Raw genomic sequence first — 18381 nt, 5'->3', positions numbered from 1 at the left:
TTTGCTACACTTGTCCTTTGGTTGACGCTTGGATTTTTTCAGATTGCCTACGACTTCAGCAATGTGACGCTGATGCCAGCACCCACACTGAAAACTGTTCCAGCACCACTGTAGAAAGAACGAAAACTACTGCAATGGCATGTTAAGGAGCACTACTGGAAAAAGAACCAAAAAAGGGCCTCTTCTTGCTAACCCTCTTTTTGACAACACGTTGTTATTCGGTTTTTAAGATGGCTGGTTCCACTAGGGGTTCATCCTCAAAAAGGCAACCATTTACGGTGCACAGATGAACTTCAGCTGCTCTCGCACAGCCTAAGCTCAGAGGATATGTTATTGATGGACTCTTGTTACACGCACCAACGAGGAATTGCGTCACTACTCCTCCGTCAGTCTCATGTTGACTGAAAAACATCTGTATAGCGAAGGAGTGGCGCCTGTGGGAGCCACACTAACAGAAAACAGTCTTATAAATAAACATTTACAGAGCAATATCGAACATGTTGGAGGTACACAGTGAAGCCGAACAAGAACTTGGCACTTGATCTGACATGAGCGGCCATCACTACGCTTCTGACTGTCAAAAGAGAGCTGCCCGGTCAAAAGAGCCGCTCGGCCTGCTTGCAGACAGCTGTGGTGTCCGCTGCGATGGACTTTGTGTGCCCCTTTATTTGGGCTAAGTGCCAGTTTTTAACTCTGCTCTAGGCATGTAAACATCATTAAATTTTAGGCTTGTAAATTAACTAACGCGGTGACTCATACTGTAAAGGTGGTTAGCCTATAATCATTTTTAAGTGGAATATATGTCTAATTGCATTTTTTGGTACATTTGAAACGGCAGCAATGCCTGTGCTATTTTTTCGAACATATATTCAGACCCTCCAGGATTTTGCGGCATAGAATTAAGAATTTTGCGGTACAAAAATGAAAATTTTGCGGCACACAATAGTTTTTTTTGCAGCATTATTGTGCCTCCACTTTATTTTACTTGCAATCCACCTTAAATGAATGTAAACGATTCATTCAGAGTGCTCCACCTTAATATTGGCGTGTTCTAGGCATCTGAATGTGACTGTTTGCTATCGCTATTTAATTTATCGACTTTAGAAGGGTGAAATCCTGGAATGACACTATCAGAATTCGAACTCATAACCTGCTAGTTCTACAAAAAAGTAAGTAGCAAGGACTTAACTTCTCAAATCTTTTGATAGTAAAACACCCGATTGTATCTCTAGCTTGTGTCATCTAATCAGTTGCAACCGCCACCATAAACTAAAATTTCTGCCATCTCGCTTCTCTAGGTGGTGCATAAATAAGGAGAAATGGTATAGAAAAGATGCAAACACAACATAAAACACACTGAAGCACCTTTCTGGACTTCTTCCCTTTCTCACTGTACAAGCCTGTTAGCTGCAAGTGCCAACTTACTTCGAGGAGCACTGGCATGGAAAAAGCAAGGAAACCATCGAAACTATGTGGAGATTTAGTTAAGACTAGAGAAATAATAAAGTAACTACACTTATTGACATTGCTTAATTGTTGTTGAATTGTACTGTAGTGGCATCTGTTTACCGCGTCATACCACTGCTGAGCTACTGAAGTGCACTTGCCGACAGGTAGCACGCTACTCGGGGGTTACACTATGGACTGAAGAGTGTGGTTCTGTGGGTAGTGTTTTAGTGTCATGCATGATGATCAGAATTGTGTTCTTATTGTGCACCCTGCTTTGGGTGCACTCTCACTATTGTCCCCCCAGTAGTCCCCTTTACCAGCAGCGGCCAATCCTTATTGGCTGACGTGCCAGGCCCCCTACATTTTTCCTGACCTGAAGAGTAGCTGTCAGGCCGAACAAAAGTCAGCCTGACAGATACACTTTCTGGTTCAGGTCATGCAGCCAGGAGTTGGACATCTGCTAAATGTGCAGACCCCTGACTGCCTGAGCTGAACTTTGCTGGGCTGAAGAAGTCAGAGGCTTGTGGGCGTGACTTATTCAGCCTAGCAAAGGTGCCTTGAGGCCCTCTCCTTCATGATGAGGGGGAACATCACTGATTGCTTTGGACCTGGGGGCTTCAGTTTTAAGCCCTTCAGCACAGAAGGAAGAATGTCAGTCAGTGACACCTCTTCACAGAGTCGGATGGGGTCAGCAGTCTCACTGACCCCATCCCACTCAGTGATGAGTTGAGACTGCTGCCTTCCCGCATTGGCTGACCTTAGGCCAGCCAGTGAGGCAATACTGCAGATGAGGCAAGGTAGCAGTCCCAACCCTCCTGGAACCTCTGATGCTCGGGACTGCTGCCTTCCCTCATTGGCTAACCTTAGCTTAGCCAATGAGGGAAGGCAGCAGTCCCAACCCTCCTGGGACCTCTGAGGCTTCCCTGTCGGAACTGCTGAGGTAAGATTTTTTTATAATGTTTGGTTCGTGTATGAATGTATGTGTATTTGTTAGTGAGTGTTGTAAATGGGTGTGTCAGTGCATGTGTGAATGATGAGTGTGAGTGAGGTGTATGTGTGTGTGTGTGTGTGTAGCCTACCTCCTCCCCTGAACCCCTTACTCTTACATTTTACTGGCCGCCACTGCCCTGCGCCACTATCTCCCTTCCCTGAACGAACTCTAAGCACTCTCACAAAGCTCCCGGCAGGGCTTTACTGCATCCTCAAAATGTTCCCTGCAGGTTTTCACAACATCCCCTCATTTTCCACCCTGTGGCAGATCACTCTGCTTCCTGGAGGAGCTCCCTGCCCCCTCAAAACAGTCCCTGACAGAGATTTCTGCACCCTTCAGAACCCTCACTCACCTCCCAGACAGTGATCCATGCACCCCTCTCTCCTTCCAGAAGGAGCGCCATGTAACCCTCATTCACCTCCCTGCAGGAGCCCATGTAACTCTCACTCACTTCCCTACAGGAGCTCTCAACACTGCGTCAAAGCACTCATCCCAGGAGGTCCCTGTACCCCTCACTGCAGAAATTATGTGCAACCTTACAATACTTCCTGCAGCAGCTCCTACACCCCTCACTCACTTACCTGCAGGAGCTCTGAGAGCTAATCACAACCCTCCTTACAGGCGCTCACTGCACTCCTCACGCTTCTCAATGAATGAGCAGAGGATGAATGCACACTCACACTCCCAGCATCTATTGCTCTTCTCCCAAACACTCTCCCAACCCTCCCTGCAGGTGAAGATGGTGAAGGCACACATGAGACCTTCCCTCAGGAGCATACAATCGTAATCCTAAACTGTAGATGACAATGATGAATACTGAACAAAATAGAAATAAAACAAATCAGAAAAAAATAACACCAATTAATGTGCAGGATCGTATCAAAGACTGGAAACTCGTCCAGTACCCCTTACTTTAGCTAGCCCTATCTTGCCTCAGCTGCCCCTTCGCTTCCACAACAGACAGATGCCTCTTCTGGACCGTGCTGATGCACCTGGGGCCATATGTACGAACACATTTTCCCATAGACACAGAATGGGCAAAACTGCTTGCTACATCTGGCCCCTGATCTCAACACTTTCACTTTTCGATAGTCTCAGGACGACCTTTGAAAGCCTCCGCTCTCTGTAACGCTCCTGAGTCTGTGGCAATGGAGTGGTAGGAAAACTGACTATTTCGGTTTTGGGTTAAGCCAATCACCAAGTGAAGCAAACAAATACCCCTTAGCGGGTGAAACTTTTTGCTTTCACTGCCATCAGCATTTTCTTTTTTTGCAGCCAATTGTTAAATATCACAACCTTTACACGCTTTAGCCCATTTTGCAATTATTTAGTGAATCACAACATGATGAAATGCGGGAGGCTCTGAAAATTTACAGAATATTGTACAACAATCATTTTTAATGTGGACAGTGGGTATTTTAAAAATTGGTATAACAAACAGAAACGCATTAAACTTATTCAGACGAACATATAGGCATGCTTGGTCATTTTGGGCCGAGTCTGAAAGGTTCAGTATCAAGAATGATGGCATCTCTGCCAGTGTGGTGGAATTTCTGCAGTCAAATATTAAGGGCTGCTGAGGGTTTGTAGGCATTTCATAGTGGTCCTTATGCGACAGTTAGTGAAGACAGACAAACTCATAGGTTTCTGTGTATTTGAGAACTGTGCTGACTCAAGTTGCTACCGCTGGATGCATCTCGTAGATTTTGAAGGAACAATTTGTTATAAACTTTAGGGACTGTACCTTCCTGGCTAATGCTTACTCAACTGTTGGATAGTATCCCATAGATGTATTGGGTAAATTCCTATTAAATGCCTGGGGACAGCATTGTATTGAGTTGCACCTGCGCCTCTCCTGGGTGATTCTTTACAATGGTCAAGGAAAGTTTACTGGAACGTTTTGGTGCTGCACCTTCCCCCAGATTACAAGTACTCAACTCCTGGGCAGACACAATAGACTGACTGGTTCAAGTAATTTAACATTCTTGTGAGTACCGCTTCTCTGGGTCACACATATGCTGCTTATTGCTGCACTGTGCTACTATGCACCTAAAGCACACCTGGGTGAACCCTTAGATAAGATTCACTGGGTACCATCTCCCAGTTGCGTTTTTCTGGGCCACCCCTACAACACTACAGGATGTACCTCTTAGATTATTTGAATAAGACTTTTCAAACTTCTGCATTCAACACCTACTAGGACTTCCCTCCTTTGCTGCTAACATCTCTAATGTTACATTTCTAAAGTGGTGGTGATACAGCCTGTTAGAAATAGGGTCTTTGGTTGGGAGTCAGGTTACCCCCTGTCCAAGCAAGGACCCTCACTCTAGTCAGGGTAAGTCACACACAATTCAAACTATCCTGCCCACCCTCTGATAGCTTGGCACTGAGCAGTCAGACTTAACTTAGAAGGCAATGTGTAAAGAATTTGTGCAATAAATCATGCAATAACCCAGTAGAACACCACACAAGCACACCACACAGTGTTTAGAAAAATATATAATATTTATCTGGTAAGATGTAGGTCAAAACGATTAAGATGCAATACGTATATGTTTAAATATCACTGTAAAAATGATATAAAGTGTCTTAAGTCTCTATAAAAGCATCAAATGTCTTTTGCAAGCACAAAGTACCTGGTTTGCGTTCAAAATCTCCACAAGGAACCGTAGAGGAGGAGATGAGTGGAAAACAGGGAGGTGTGCATCGATTTCGCGGGCCGCACCCGGCGATGCATTGTTTATTTTTCACGCAGGGAAGGCTTTGCATTGATTTCGAGCGTGCGGACTTGGATCCTCTTTGGGTTGCGGGGTTTTCAGACACCCCAGGGACGATGCGTTGAAATCCGGTGCTTGCAGGACAAAGTCACAGGGTCTGCGTCGATCCGGTGGGCGGTGCGTGGAAATTTCTACCGCACAGCAGGCGCTCCATCGATTCCTCTCAGGAAGTCGGGCTGTGTCATTCTGCAGGGCTTTGCGTCGATCTAGTGGGTCGTGCATTAAATGTCCCATCACTACTCTGGCACTGCGTCAATCTTCTCCTTGCGAAGTCGGGCTGCGTTGTTCCGGTTCACCGATGCAGGCTGTGTGTCATTTCTTGCAGGCTGTGCATCGATTTTCACCACACAGGGAGTTCTTCTTGCAGGAATGAAGTCTTTTTGGTCCGGAGACTTCAGGGAACACGAGGCAAGCTCTATCTAAGCCCGTGGAGAGCACTTCTGAGCACAGCCAGACAGAAGCAAGGCAGCAGGGCAACAGCAAGGCAGCAGTCCTTCTCAGAAAGCAGTCAGGTGAGTCCTTTGGGCAGCCAGGCAGTTCTTCTTGGCAGGTTGCAAGTTCTGGTTCAGGAACTGTCTGTGACAAGAGTGTCTTGTCAAGAAGCGTCTGAGTTGGTAGGGGCAGAGGCCCTGTTTAAATACAAAAATGTGCCTTTGAAGTGGGGAGACTTCAAAGAGTGGCGTAGAAGTGCACAAGGTCCTCTTTCAATTCCATCCTGTCTGCCAGGGTCCCAGTAGGGGGTGTGGCAGTCCTTTGTTTGAGGGCAGGCTACTGTCCTTTGATATGAAAGTGTCAGGCCCTCCACACTCCCAGCCCAGGAAGACCATTCAAAATGCAGATGTATGCAAGTGTGACTGAGCATCCTGTGTTTGGGGTTTGCATGAGTGAATGCACAAGGGAGCTGTCAACTAAACCTAGCCAGACGTCGATTGGAAGGCACAGAAGAATTTAAGTGTAGAGAAATGCTCACTTTCTAAAACGAGCATTTCTAAAATAGTAATATAAAATCCAACTTCACCATTAAGCAGGATTTTGTATCACCATTCTGGACATACTAAATATGACCTGGCTACTCTTTTCAGATCAGGATCTACCACTCAAACAGTATATGAGTGTGGCCCTAATACTATCCTATGAAAGGAGCAGGCCTCGCAGCAGTGTAAAACTAATTTAGAAGTTTTACACTACTAGGACATGTAGAACACACATGTTCATATCCTGCCTTTTAACTACCTAGCACCCAGCCCTATGGGTTACCTAGGGCCTACCTTAGGTGTGAGGTATATGTAAAAAAAGGGGAGTTTAAGGCTTGGCAAGTACTTTTAAATGCTAAGTCTAAGTGGCAGTGAAACTGCACACACAGACACTGCAGTGGCAGGCCTGAGACTTGATTAGCGGGGTACTTATGTGGGTGGCACAGCCAGTGCTGCAGCCCACTAGTAGCATTTAATTTACAGGCCCTGGGCACATGTAGTGTACTTGACTAGGGACTTACAAGTAAATTAAATAAGCCAATTGGGTATGAGCCAGTGTCACCATGTTTTAAGAAGAGAGCATATGCACTTTAGCACTGATTAGCAGTGCTAAAGTGCGCAGAGTCCTAAAGCCAGCAAAAATGAGGTCAGAAAAAGAGAAGGAGGAAGACAATAGAGTTTGGGGGTGACCCTGCAGAAAGGCCATTTCCAACATATCCCCCTTCCAGCCTAAAGCCAGGGTAGGCTAATGAACACTCTGATGGACTTCCCTGCTTAAGGTGATAGAACATGGACAATGGCCCACTACTGCAGGGGCACTTGCGAGTTCTACGCCTTTCTGAAATCAGTGAGGCTCCTCCATCTATACTCTCGTGGGCCACTTAACTGATCCAGGGGGAACCCTTCTCCTCATGTGAAGACCCCATCTGTGAAGTTCCTAACTTTAATTTGCTCACAGATGCAGACAGTACAACCATGGCCAACAAAGTGATGTGGCCCATTCCACCCCTTAGGTCTGACTTCGGTCCCCAACACAGGGAAAACTCTGTCCATAAGGACAGTAACCAAAAGATGCCACAGACAGCTGTCAGTGTGAAGAGCCAGGCCCCAGCCCATCCACTGCTAAGTGGAGACCCTGAGCTGGGCCTTCGGATGAGCTCCTCCTCCAGCTGGGGGGTTGGTAGGGGACTCCCAAGGGGCTCCTGAGGCACCTCAAAATGGGGGGCAGTAGCCCCAGGGGTCTTGCACCCCTTCTCTATTCTCACCAGTTCAGGGGTGGGTCCCTGATATTGCTCACTCAGCCCAGGGTCTATACCCTGAGGTTGAACAGGGGACAAGGGTGAGTCCTCCATCACCTTGCCTCCACATCCATCTGGGCTCACATACCCTCCTCTGGGGAGTGGTACTGCCAGACAGCTGAACTGTCAGGGCGCCCTTTATGGGTCAACCCTCTCAGTTCTCCTGACACTAGGGGTAACTCATTCCCCAGAATGCAGTCAATGGGAAGCTGGGAGCAAACTATGACCCGCCTCTGGGTCACCTCCCCACCCCACTCCAGGGACACCAGGGCCATGGGGCGAAATAAATCCTCCCCAATGGCTGGAGTCACCCTACACACCTGGCCGGTGTACAGCTCGGGTGAAACTAGTCTCTCCACTATCATGGTAAGACTATCCTCTGTGTCCCTCAGAGCTGTGACTGAGACCCCATTCACTCCCACCTGGTGGAAGTGACGACTCCCACCCACACGGATTACCAGCTTACACTCTGAGTCTATCTCCCAACTGAAGGAGATGAAGGCATGGTCCACGACCTGCCCCTGGGGACTACTTCCCCTAAGGACACATTGGCCACGTCTTTAGAGGTCCCCCCAGTGGGTGACTTCCTTGTACCGACAGAGTCCCCCCATCCTGTGCCCTAGCTGGGAACACTCAAAGCAGCTGGGTTGGGAATGGGATGCTTTGGGCCTCCGCCCACCAGAACCACCACCCTGTTTCTCAGATAGGGAATGGGAACCTTTTCCTCCCCTCTTACTTCGGGACTTGTCTGGGTCATGTTTAACCTCCCCCTCACTCTGTTGAGGGGAACCGAAACCACCCTTCTTGGGGTCACTACCAGGTACCCTTTTGGACACTCTGATGCTAGTCCAGAGGTCCGCCTCCTCAGCAAGCTTTCTAGGATCAGTCAGCTTACTGTCAACCAGGTGCCGGCGCAACTCTGTAGAACAAAGACTGAGCATATGCTCTCTCAGAATTAAATTACATAACCCTGTGTAATCATTTACTTTGCTGCCCCACACTCATCCATTCAGTGACTAACCAGAGAAATCAAAACAGTCTACCCAAGTCTGTGGGGAGAGTTTGGTGCTATCCCTGAACCTCTTACGGTATTTCTCAGGAGTCAGCCCAAACCTGGCAAGTAAAGTGGCTTTTATGGGTGCATATATGTTATGATCCCTGGGATCCAGTGTAAGAAGTGTGTCCCTACCTACAGCTGGTACATACCACCACAAGGCTGCCCCCCCATTGCTCTTCAGGAACCCCATGAGCCCTTAGTGCAACTTCATAAACAGCCAGCCACTTATCAATGTCATCTCCCACCACATAACTGGGCACAACACTTGTGGGTATACGAACCTTCTTTTCTCCAGCAGGTTCTGCACGTATGCTGCACCATTACTGATGGACTCAGACTGCTTTGCCTTAAGATCCAGCTCCTTGAGACTCAGTTCATGAGCCAACAAAAGTTTATTTTCAGCCAAGGCTCTCTCAGCTGCTGGCTCAGCTCTGTCAGCTTCAATTTTTAACTTTGCCATTTGTAATTGGAAATTTCTCTCCTCCCTCCTTTCCCCTGCGGTCAGGCCATGGTTAGAGACACTGCTCCCAGGTTTGACAGGGGGTACAATTACAGTGGTAACATCCTTCACTAATGGCAAAACATCCTCTGAGGGGCCATCCACTGGACCCTCCTCCTCAACATTCTCCTCAGAATGGGCTTCTGCCCAGGCCCTCAGAGCCTTTAAGTACTCCTCCTTTCTGGAGGCACCACGGGTAGGTACTCCCTTTCCCTTGGAGAACCCCTTCAACTGGTTAACAGTATATGTCTACAGCTTGGCTAGGTCAAAATCTTCAGCTCCTGCTTGAGACCCAGCCAGAGATATGTTGAATGAGGATTTTAGTTAAAAATGTCAGCAGAAAGAGGAAAAAATAATCAAGTGGACCTTCAACTCTGGGTAGGTAGGGAATACTTAGCTATTGTATGTCACTGTACAAATGCAAGTCCTATCCTCAGCGCTGACCACCACTGTTAGAAATGGGGTCTTTGGTTGGCAGTCAGGTTACCACCTGTCCAAGCAAGGACCCTCACTCTAGTCAGGGTAAATAACACACAATCCAAATTATTCTGTGCTCACCCTCTGGTAGCTTGGCACTGAGCAGTCAGGTTTAACTTAGAAGGCAATGTGTAAAGTGTTTGTGCAATAAATCATGCAATACCACAGTAGAACACCACAAAAATACACCACACATTGTTGAGAAAAAGATATAATATTTATCTGGTAAGATGTAGGTCAAAACAATTAAGATGCAATAAGTATATGTTGAAATATCACTGTAAAATGATATAAAGTGTCTTTAGTCTCTTTGAAAGCAACAAATGTCTCTTGCAAGCACAAAGTACCTGGTTTACTTTCAAAATCTCCACAAGGAACCGCAGAGGAGGAGATGTGTGGAAAACAGGGAGGTGTGAGTCGATTTCTCGGGCCGCACATGGCGATGCATTGTTTATATTTCATGCAGGGAAGGCTTTGCGTCACTTTCCGGCACGCGGACTTGGATCCTCTACAGGTAGCTGGGTTTTCGGATGCCCCAGGGACGATGCATTGAGATCCAGCGCTTGCAGGACAAAGTCTCAGGGGCTGCGTCGATCCAGTGGGCGTTGCCTGGAAATTTCTACCGCACAGCAGGTGCTGTGTCGAATCCTCTCAGAAAGTCGGGCTGCATCGTTGCGGCTCGGCTTTGCGTCAACCCAGTAGGCCGTGCGTCAAATTTTTCTGGTCGCTATGCTGGCACTGCATCGATCTTCTCCTTGCAAAGTTGGGCTGCATCGTTCCGGTTCGGCGTGCGGTGATGTTCTCACCATGATGCAGGCTGTGCACTGTTTCTTGCAGGCTGTGCATCGATTTTCACCGAACAGTGAGTTCTTCTTGGAGGAATGAAGTCTTTTTGGTCCTGAGACTTCAGGGAACAGAAGGCAAACTCTATCCAAGCCTTTGGAGAGCAGTTCTCAGCACAGCAAGAGAGCAGCAAGGCACCAGGGCAACAGCAAGGCAGCAGTCCTTTTCAGAAAGCAGTCAGATGAGTCCTTTGGGCAGCCAGGCAGTTCTTGGCAGGTTGCAGGTTCTGGTTCAGGGTTTCTTCTCCAGGAAGTGTCTGTGACAAGAGTGCCTTGTCAAGAAGTGTCTGTGTTGGTAGGGGCAGAGGCCCTGTTTGAATACCCAAATTTGCCTTTGAAGTGGGGTAGACTTCAAAGGGTGGCTTAGAAGTGCACAAGGTCCCCTTTCAGTTCCATCCTGTCTGCCAGGGTCCAAGTAGGGGGTGTGGCAGTCCTTTGTGAGGGCAGGCTACTGTCATTTGACATGTAAGTGTCAAGCCCCCCACCCTCCCAGCCCAGGAAGACCCATTCAAAATGCAGATGTATGCAAGTGTGACTGAGCATCCTGCGTTTGGGGTTTGTCTGAGTGAATGCACAAGGGAGCTGTCAACTAAACCTAGCCAGATGTGGATTGGAAGGCACAGAAGGATTTATGAGTAGAGAAACGCTCACTTTCTAAAAGGAGCATTTCTAAAAGAGTAATATAAAATCCAACTTCACCATTAAGCAGGATTTTGTATCACCATTCTGGCCATACTAAATGTGACCTGGCTACTCCTTTCAGATCAGGATCTACCACTCAAACAATATATGAGGGTAGCCCTAATGCTATCCTATGGACAGAGCAGGCCTCTCAGCTGTGTAAAATTAATTTAGGAGTTTTACACTACCAGGACATGTAGAACACACATGTTCATGTCCTGCCTTTTACCTACATAGCAACCTGCCATATGGGTTACCTAGGGCCTACCTTAGGTGTGAGGTATATGTAAAAAAAAAGGGGAGTTTAAGGCTTGGCAAGTACTTTTAAAAGCCAAATTGAAGTGACAGTGAAACTGCACACACAGGCACTGCAGTGGCAGGCCTGAGACATGGTTAGGGGGCTACTTATGTGGGTGGCACAACCAGTGCTGCAGCCCACTAGTAGCATTTAATTTACAGGCCCTGGACACATGTAGTGCACTTGACTAGGGAATTACAAGTAAATTAAATAAGCCAATTGGGTATGAGCCAATGTCGCCATGTTTTAAGGGGAGAGCATATGCACTTTAGCACTCATTAGCAGTGGTAAAGTGTGCAGAGTCCTAAAGCCAGCAAAAATGAGGTCAGAAAAAGAGAAGGAGGAAGGCAAAAATGTTTGGGGGTGACCCTGCAGAAAGGCCATTTCCAACACAGCCTCAGCATGAAGACTTTACCTCACAGAAATACTCTTGTAACCTACTGTAAGAAATTGGGTCACTGTTTGGGGGGGTGAAACCCTTATCAAGCAACAACCACAATTCTTGTTAGGTTGAAGTCACAAGCAAACCCCAAATCTCCTGTGCTCAACTCTCTGGTAGCTTGGCACAGAGCAGCCAGGCATAACTTAGAGGCAAAGTGTAAAGTATTTGTGTAATATATTAACACTAATAAAATGAAACACTTCACAGAAAGGAACCGGCACCAAATTAGAAAAATAGAGTTGATTTTAGTACATAAAACAAGACCAAACTGACAAAAAAAAAAACAATCAGTAAATCCAGAGATATGCAATTGAAAGGATTTAAGTGAAAACAGCACTAAAAAGCCCAAAGTGCCACTCATAACTATCTGCTCGTGAGGGACTGGGAGAAAGTCACAGGTTCAGGCCGACCACGATGGAGCAAGGGCCGGATAGAAGGACAAGGTAGTCTAGCCGAAAAGTTACCTTCTCAGCCCAAGGCAAAGAGTCCCTTTCACAGTGGAGGGGGACATGAAGAGCAGGAGGTGTTGCAGACGGGTGTCGCTGTAACACGAAGATCCTTTTGTCATCACTAAGGTCAGGCTGGTGCTTCACAATGGCAGTATCTGCAAGCAGTCAATGCTGTAGTGCAAGAGGCTGACAGAACTTCAAGTTGGCAGGCTGCGCAAGTGACAAGATTTTGCGTCAGTGGGCCCGCTCAAGGTTGCAAAGTGCCCCAAAACTTGAATTCAGCCTCTCTGAGGCCACACCAAAGGTCCAGGATCTGAGGGGCACTACCTAGGGGTCAGGGGCTTCCTCCAGCTGGATCTGGGTGCTGTTCAGGAGGTTGGGGGCCTGTTAAGTCCCTATAGCTTTGAACAGGCTAGCAGACTGGCCCTGGGAATCCTGGGAGTCCTGGGGTCAGGTGCAGGTCCAACCACTCTGACTCAGGCAGCAGGGCAGTGGTGCAGCAGTCCAGCAAGGCAGCAGTCCAGCAAAGCAGTAGTCTAGTGGTGCAGCAGTCCAACAGAGTGGCAGTCCTTTCAGCAGCACTACTCTCGTCAGGTCCAAAACTATACTGAGTTGGTGTCTTAGGCCCAATATTTAATCCTTTTTTTTTTTTTTAAGTGGAAGAAGCTTGTAGAGGTTTCCCTTTGATGTTCACATGCTTCCTGCCTTCCCTGGCTCCATACTAACTGCAGGGATTATGCAGCCCTTCGTGTGGAAGTAGAACACAGCCTATTCAAGTGTAAGTAGCTCTGTCCTGCCATCCTGCCAGTGATGGTCCATCCAAGCACACCTAAGGTCTCTTTTGTGTGTGGCTATCTAGGAGGAATGCACAAAGCCCTGCTATGAGCTACACAAAGTCATATGACTCAGAGTCAGGCTGCAGGCACCAAATGGCTAAAAGTGGCATTTCCAAAATTATAATTCAAAATCTGACTTTACCATAAGACAGGATTTGTCATTACAATTCCACAGACACCAAACATGATCTGGTTACATGTTTCCATTTGGAAATTACAGCTTATTAAATGTAAGAAGGTGACACTAATGTTATCCTATGGGAAAGGCAGGCCTTGCAGTAGTGAAAATTAATGTAAAAGACGTTCACTACCAGGACATGTAAAACTTAAAGGTACACTTTTAACCTTTTATATACAATGGATCCTGTCCTGTTGGCTTTCCAGGGCCTACTCTAGGAGTGACTTACATGTATTAAAACAAAAGGTTCAGGCCTGGCAAAATGTTTATGTTGCCAGATCGAAATGGCAGTTTAAAGCTACTCACACAGGCTGCAGTGGCAGAACTGAGACATTTTTAAAGGGCTACTTAACTGAGTAGTGCAATCAATGCTGCAGGTCTACTAGTAGCATTTGATTTACAGGTGATAGTTACACGTAGAACCACGTTACTAGGGCTTATTTGTATAATACAGTAAATATGGCAATTGAGCATAAGCCACTTTTTACCATGTTTTAAGGAGTGATCACCTGCACTTAAGCACTGGTTAGCAGTGGTAAAGTCTTAAGGCAGATTCCTAAATAAAAATAAGTTCAGCAAAAATGGAGGAGGAAGGCAAGACGTTTTGGGGAAGACCTCCCTAAGGCTGACAGTTCTAACACCTACCCACACCTGCATGTCCCTCAGTGCCCAGATGTCCTGGGCAAGGCTCAGTTGACTAATGCATCCACTGCAAAGAACTTATCTTGACCCCACTGCCACAAGTTTGAATTCTAGTGAGTAGACTCAGCCTTTCATCTTTATGACATTGTTCAATTGAGTAAAATTGAGTTGGGTAATGAAAAACATCTGTCATTCACTGCCAAGATATGCACAGGAGATTGTTCTCTTTAGATATATCAGAGATGAGCTGCATGGATGCCCTCAACACCTCCAACCTTGCTACCACCACCAACCTCGAACAAGGAGTCAAGTTATTCAACACATGGATCATCAACAGCATCTTCCCCATCAGGAATAACAACCAGAGAAAATCCTCCATAAAGGCCAGCTGGTACAAAGAAGAACTCTAAAAAGCAAAAAGGGAGAGCAAACAGCTAGAAAGGAGATGGCGCACCTGCAAGCACACCTCTAAAAGGGCAGCCTTCAAGACCCCCCTCAACCTCTACCAGTGGCTGCTGAGGGCAACAAAGAAGACAGCCTTAGCCACATGCATCAAAATCAGCACCAACAACACCAAGTAACTTTTCAATCATTAAGGAATTCTCCAACCCAATTGCCAGTAAAAACATCACAACCTCACAGGAGCTGTGCGACAAACTCACCAACTTCTTCATGACAAGATCACAAATATATACAGAAACTTCGAACTTCAATCCACACCTATGAACTTCCTTGATAGAGCTACCACCACCATAGCTGACATCATCCACAAACTGACCATCTGGAACTTCCTCTCCACCCAGGACACATTTCCAACATGAAATTCATCCACTCAGGAGCTCCCACGGACCCATGCCCACACTACATTTTTAATCTTGGAAACCAAAAGATCGGCCAGAAATTCACCACCCTGATCAACACTTCCATCGCCACCACAACATTTCCTGATGCCTGGAAACATGCCAAATCAGACCTCTACTCAAAAAACCCTGTGCCGACCCAAGCAAACTCAAAAAATACTGCTTCCATTCCCAGTGAAACTACTGGAAAAGATCATCAACAAGCAACTCATGACACACTTGGAGCTGTACAAGCTTCTCTGCACCTCCCAATCCATCTTCTGCAGCAATCACAGCACTGAGACCACCCTGATCGCAGCCACCAAAGACATCTGAGCCCTCCTCGACCAAGGAGAAACAGCAGCCCTGACCCTACTTGACTGCTTGGTAGCCTTCAACACTGTATCCCACCACATGCTGATCGAAAGACTCCACCACATGAACATTCGAGCAGACGCACTCAGATGGACCCCCTCCTTCCTCACCAGACCCAGAGGGTCTACCTCCCACCTTTCACCTCCAAACCCAAAAACATTACCTGCAGTGTCCCCCAGGGCTCAGCCCCACGCTCTTAAGAGCGTATATGATGCCGCTGGCCGAGATCGTCAGATCCCATGGTCCCAACATAATTTCCTACGCAGACAACACCAAACTCATCTGCCCACTCACCCACCAAGCCTACCATCACAAGAACCAACATCCACAGATGCATGACAAGCATTGCCAACTGGATGAAGAACAACTACCTGCCACTGAACACAGACAAGCTGGAAGTGCTGATCTTCAGCAACAACAGCAACACAAACTTGTGGTGACCATCAAACCTAAGACTCGCCCCCACTCCCTCTGACCAAGCCAGAAACCTGGCGAACATTACTTCCAAACGCATTGCTGACTCCATTACTGTTCAAATTAGTGCTATGGAAAACACTTTGAAGACGACTGTAAACATTGACTACCTTTAAAAGCCGCCTTGCAGAAATTACCTCTGAACTGAATGATACGAAAGAATTTTTGACTCAGCAAAACATCACTAAACTTCAGAAGGATATAGTCAAGTTTATCAGGGAGAAGGTTTATCCTTATATTAAGGACGACTATGAACTAGACAACCAGTCCCGGTCCTCTGATGAATCAACTGCTTCCCATAAAAAAACACGTAATTTCTCTAGTGGCTCATCATCAGACGGTTGGAGTACTGATGAAAGTACATTACAACCTTTCTATGGTTATCCTCCCTATCCGATGAGTCATTCTATGCCTCGGCATCCACCGTACCCATTCTTCCAACCTCGCCCCATGATGCCATTTGTGCCTTTTTTAGGCCGCGGCCGGGGCAGAGGCAGAGGCAGAGGCAGAAGAAGAGGAAGAGGGAGACAGGTACAATGGTCAAGGGAAGAACCACAAATGGTGACCAGAAGCCAAACAAAGAACCCCGTGCAGAGAACTTAGTTGTCAATTTGTCCAAGAGAGCACTCACAGTGGACGAATTGAGCGTTCTCAACAGGGGTTTAGGCTTTGTACCGACTCCTAATGAGGATTTTTTCCGTTTACATATAGAACTAGCCCAGTTCTTTCGGAAAATTCGCCTGCGTGTGTTCTTTAAAGATAGACCATCTGAACCACAAGTGTTGGATTCAGGCCTAAAAAAACCTTCATCCTTCGTACCACCATCAACTACGATGCCGAGTGAAATATTGACCTTTGAAAAAGCTGTATTAGCCGATGTATCTCGGCTGAGTCCTAAGCATTCTTATATCAATATCCCTACTAAAGAGAGGCAAGCTTTACAACATCTAGCCACTGATTCAGATATTGTTATTAAACAGGCTGACAAATGTGGTGCCATTGTGATTATGGACACAGTTGATTATAGATCTGAATGTTTACGTCTTTTGAGCGACACTACCTATTACAATAAGATTACTAGCGATCCAACTAGGAGACTACAAACCCAGATTAGATGCCTCCTCGAAGAAGCTAAGAATAACTCATGGATTTCCCCTAAGGAGGCTGAGTTCCTTGACACAACTCACCCTAGAATTCCATATTTTTATTGTTTACCCAAAATTCATAAGGGCGTAAGACCTCCACCAGGACGACCAATAGTATCAGGTATAGGTTCGGTCCTTAAACCACTGTAAATTTTTTGTGACCATTTCTTACAGCCCTTAGTAAGAAATTCCTCCACCTTCCTACAAGACACTAAGGATGTTCTCAATTTGATTGAATCTATCAATTGTACTGGGAATATACAAGGTATTATTACCTTAGACGTAGAAGCACTGTATACAAATATTCCTCAGGAGGCTACTTTGCAGGTTGTGGAATCAGCACTTTTGAACACTGCTATACCCTGGTCCACCCCTGTAACTTTCATCATGCAGTGTGCCACTCTGGCTCTGACAGAGAACTATTTTGAATTTGAAGAACAATTTTTTCATCAGATTAGGGGGACGTCAATGGGCAGTACTTTCGCGCCTAGTCTGGCCTGCCTTTACATGTATGATTTTGAAGAAAAACATATTCTTTCTCAATCTAATCCTTTTCATACTGATATAAAACTATAGAGGCGCTATATAGACGATATATTGGTCATTTGGCAAGGACCTCTGTCAAAAGCAGATGAATTTACTACTTGGGTAAATTCCCTTGACCCCTACTTGAACTTCACGGCTACAATGTCAGCATCCGGCCTACCTTTTCTTGACTTGATGATTACCATTGATCATAATGGTCAATTGGCAACTAGTACGTATCACAAACCTACAGATCGTAACAGTCTGTTGTTATACGAAAGTCACCATCCTAAAGCTCTCCGAGACAATTTACCCGTAGGACAGTTCTTGCGTCTTAGACGCAATTGTAGTTCCACACATGATTTTGATCAACAAGCAAATACTCTACAAACAAAACTCCATGAACGACACTATCCACAAAGTCTTGTGAACGTGGCACGCAAAAGAGCAAGAAATAACCACAGGGAAAGTCTCTTGACAGCCAAGGATAAGGCTCCTCAAACACGAATAACTTGTGTCTCTACATTCACTCCACTGTCCAATGACATTAAAAAATTAATTAATAAACGTTGGTCAATTTTGGAGAGTGGTGGGACGACAATACCAAAACCACTATTTGCCTTCAAACGCACCTCAAATATAAAAGATATAGTGGTTCATACCCGTCCACAGGTTACTTACGACATTCCTACACAAAGATCACTGTGGGATCTTCCCCCAGTCCAAGGCCACTACCCCTGTGGCAACTGTAATGTGTGCAAACTGACTAAACAAACAACATCATTAGATCTTGAACCTATAGGGAAGTGGTATTTAAGAAAACACACAAACTGCAATTCTAAGAATTGTATTTACATGATTACATGCCCATGTGGACTACGTTATATTGGGATGACTACACGCCCTGTTAAGATACGTATTAATGAGCATAGGAGTAACATCAGATGCCACAGGGTCACTACAAAACTTTGTGCGCACTTTTTAGATACTCCGCATACCCCAGATGACCTTTGGTGGGTGATTTTGGAAGCCCCGAGAGTCAGTTTGAATGCCTCCGATGTTCTTTTTAGAATTGAACAACGCTGGATCTTTAAATTAGGGACTTCTATCCGGGGATTAAACGATGACATTCC

General features: G+C 46.2%; 1 protein-coding gene across 1 annotated transcript in view; it reads right to left on the bottom strand.

Moving 5' to 3' along the window:
• Positions 1-18381, bottom strand: part of GPC3 (glypican 3) — a 3152357-nt gene that overhangs the window by 163024 nt on the left and 2970952 nt on the right. The gene's annotated exons all lie outside the window — the stretch shown is intronic.

The sequence above is a fragment of the Pleurodeles waltl genome, chromosome 2_1, assembly GCF_031143425.1.
Source record: "Pleurodeles waltl isolate 20211129_DDA chromosome 2_1, aPleWal1.hap1.20221129, whole genome shotgun sequence".
NCBI lineage: Eukaryota > Metazoa > Chordata > Amphibia > Caudata > Salamandridae > Pleurodeles > Pleurodeles waltl.
Note: the sequence above shows the minus strand (reverse complement) of the source record. Positions and strands in the feature narration are given on the sequence as shown.